At 45.2% G+C, this 3,555-nt stretch overlaps 2 long non-coding RNA genes across 2 annotated transcripts; both read left to right on the top strand.

The window, feature by feature from the left end:
- Positions 1 to 697, top strand: LOC130520564 (uncharacterized). Its single transcript, XR_008948924.1, has 2 exons — positions 1 to 356; positions 439 to 697. It is a non-coding gene; the product is annotated as an uncharacterized LOC130520564 (long non-coding RNA).
- A 307-nt stretch (positions 698 to 1,004) lies between these two features.
- On the top strand, positions 1,005 to 3,549 carry LOC130520563 (uncharacterized). The gene is made up of 3 exons (XR_008948923.1): positions 1,005 to 1,164; positions 1,882 to 2,143; positions 3,212 to 3,549. It is a non-coding gene; the product is annotated as an uncharacterized LOC130520563 (long non-coding RNA).
- Positions 3,550 to 3,555: the final 6 nt, after the last annotated feature.

A 3,555-nucleotide genomic window follows, 5' to 3' on the forward strand; every position in this document is an offset into this window, starting at 1 on the left:
CCTGCATCAATTACCGGGCATTAAACAAGATTACGGTTAGGAACAAGTATCCGCTGCCCCTCCTCGACGCGGCCTTCACCCCTCTCCACCGGGCCGGTTTTTTCTAACCATCCATAACAGACTCAATCGCTAACTCTTGGTTATTGATGTGGCGGTTGGCTCCTGTCCGTCACCTCATGGTTGTGTCTGTCCCATATCTGTTCCCCAGGAAATACAGTGTTTATATTCCCAAATTCTCCATCAATACGTCATACTCACTGAAGACTGTGTTGACTGAAATGGGGATGGTAGACATGTTTGGTGACAGAGCAGACTTGAGTGGTATTGCAGAGGGGCAACAACTGGCAGTCTCAGAGGTAAAGATGTAAAACAGGAACAGCATCAACAATGAGCACAGATTTCTTTCTGACAATTGATTATGTCTGGTATTACTTGTAGGTTGTCCATCAAGCTACCCTGGATGTTGATGAGGCTGGAGCCACTGCCGCAGCTGCTACAGGCATCACAATAACACTTCACTCCTATAATTATGTTCCAGTCCTGAAGTTCAATCATCCCTTCATGGTTATCATCACTGACCACAGCTCAGATAATATCCTCTTCATGGGCAAGATTACCAACCCAAACATCTGATGCACTGATGCCTGTTTTGCACCATAAGAATAGCATCACATATAAAGAGCCTTAAAAAAAGAAACATTTGCCTTGTAGAGTCTCACTTTATTAGTATGTGTCTGAATCAGCTCTTAAAATAAAATAGGTGGCTGAATAGCACAATTTTAATCTGTTTTTTTACAACACAACACTGGATGGATCTCAGTTGAAGATCCTGGAGGGGCATATGTATTTACCCACGTATAATGCTGCCTGCTAAAGTATAACCACACAGAGAGGCCTGCATACACGTGCAACGCTATTGTGGAACGACGGGGGCGCTAACGAGCTCGTGGGGTCTGAGCAGCTTGATATGACAGAGCGAGAAGAAGTAAGCCGCGTCCTGATTGGTCAGTTCTGAAGCGGGCCAGACATGGCTGGCGGTACCGGGGAGGCAGCGGCCAAAAGATCCTATTTTCACAAAGAAAGAATAAAGTGCAGTCCCGAGGAGGAGGCCAGGCTGGAAAGAGAACATTTCTGGAGAATAATCGATGCTTTTTCTTATTACAGGTACAAACTCTTCCGTTATAATCCAAGGTAGACAACGTAGGCGAAGGAGAGGAGGCGATGCAGTTTGAGCTAAACTGGTCCGTTATTAGTAGACGAAGCATCGATTCATTCCGTTAAATTGGTTTATATTTAACCTGCTTCCTGCAGTATTAAGTGGCTATTCATTAGTTCTTATAATGGCTCTCTCAGTTGATTGAACCAGTTACATGGTGAACATGAGGTCGGTGAAAAGTCTTTATCTTAGAAAAACCTCCTGGGCTTCTTTAGATGTTGCGGGACTAAAGTGTGTAATCTTTCCGGCCCGACTAACTTGTGCTTTAACCTTTGTTCTCCAAAGACTTTCAGTCCAGTGGAGTCTCGTTTGAAGACTACATTTATATTCCCGCTCCGCACTTTAAAAGTGGAGCCCCCAAGGAAGCACAGCGAAGTGTCCTTGTTAGGAAGGAGAAGTTGGCAGGAAGCGATGCACAGCGAAGTGTCCTTGTTAGGAAGGAGAAGTTGGCAGGAAGCGTCTCCACAGGCAGCTTCTGCTTGTCCCTCCACTCTGATGATGGAGAAACATTTAAGCTTCGGGTTATGCAGCATTTACTGTAAGGAATACAGTTGGGAAGGAGGTCAGAAGGGATCATGAGAATGCATCTTCATATTTCATCCCACAGTCCCGATAGAGGGGAGGTGAGCGCTCTACTGAAGCCGTTTGTGGTCCGTTTTTGCCAGGGTCCACGTCCAGGAGCAGGTCAGACGTGCTGAGCTTCAGTATGAAAGTCTACCACAGAAGCACCGCAAGTTGTTGCCCAACGTTCTGGCCCACCTGGCCCAGATCAGCAGGTGTGCAGAGAAAAACCAGGAACTGCTGCGGGCCATCGTTCACAACAGCCTCCACATGTTTGAGAATATCGAGAGAGGGAGGGATTCCTGCTATCGGCCCATCGTCCAGGAGATCCAGCGGCTCTTCCCCAGGCACCAGTGGTAGGAATCTGTCTCCGTCTGCGTGTGGATGCAGGCCTGTTACTATAGCTACCATAACTAGGAGAATGTACTGATTTATTCATTCAATTACAAAGCTACAGCCATCAGTTACCAGCACTGCTTTATAATATGACAAAGACAAGCAAAGCTTAACACAACACAATATATTTATTATTGCACACATGCAAAATCGAAATCCAAATAAAAAAACACATCACTGGCATTCATTTCTTCTCTTTTAAATTTCAACAGTAATCTTTTGCCATTGTAAGTTAATGTAGTGTAAATGTGATGCCTTTTCATCTCTTCTACTTTCTGGCACCTTTGAGTCATTTCCAGGTGCTTTTGCTTGTCTTGGTGTTGCGTTTTATCTATATTTCTATATTATCTATTATTGTGTGTCACCTGTTGTTGTTCTCCTTGTAATGAACATTGGCTCCACATAGAAGACAGACAGGTCCGTCTTTTACATATCTAAACAGATTTTCTGTCTCCTACCTGTTCAGAAAGGTCCTATTTTCTGCCTTTATCATTTTTCAGAGGGGTAGTGTCAGAATTAGCATTAGCATATGAGGTTGCTATGACTACTTCCTCTCTCTTGGTGGTTGGCAAGCCACACATTGGTGCATTACCACTACCAACTGATGTGGAGTGTGAATTTTCACACCAAAACACCAGCAGAGCATTCTGGGATTTGTAGTATTAGCACATGGGGCCAGCTCTAATAGTCAATTGGTATGGCTTCACGGGCCAAATATAATTATATTGCGGGCCAAATTTGGCCCACAGGCCAGAGTTTGACACCTATGCACTACATCCTTACTTTTTTGCCCAAAAAAAGGTGTTTATGGTTTTTTTCGGCCTCTAAAATATGAAATGTATCGACTGTAGGAAGGGATTTCACATGTAGGCAACAACTGTTGTCAGTTTCATGCGAGGCTGAGATTTGATGAATGTGCTGCTGTTTGTTTCTGTCAGATTCTTGGGATTGTGTGACGACCTGCTTCTTTATTGACACTGCTCATAATGTCATTGAGTATGTGGAAACTATATCTTCCTGTTGAAGGTGGAGAGAAAGAGTCGGTCCGGACCACTTCCACAGAGAACCAGCGCTCCATGCTGAGGTCCGTCTATGACTGCGTCTTCTTTGTGGCCCGGAAACCAGCGGACGTGTACTATCACAGCCCAGAAGACATCCAGCCTGCTGTGTGAAGTGGCCACGGCGAGACGGTGAGGGCACGCAGACGTGACAGGACGCCAAGATTAAGCTGAAACCACCAGTACACCAAGACAACTCATCTCTCTCCAGCTGCAGATTTTTGATCCAGAATCAGATCTGCCGCCTCATTCTTTGACCCTCCCACCAAGCATCACCCTCCAAGAGAGACAAGCTTTGTACTGATGTGCACGCTCGTTAAAGGT

Source organism: Takifugu flavidus, unplaced genomic scaffold (genome assembly GCF_003711565.1).
Source record: "Takifugu flavidus isolate HTHZ2018 unplaced genomic scaffold, ASM371156v2 ctg427, whole genome shotgun sequence".
NCBI classification, from domain to species: domain Eukaryota; kingdom Metazoa; phylum Chordata; class Actinopteri; order Tetraodontiformes; family Tetraodontidae; genus Takifugu; species Takifugu flavidus.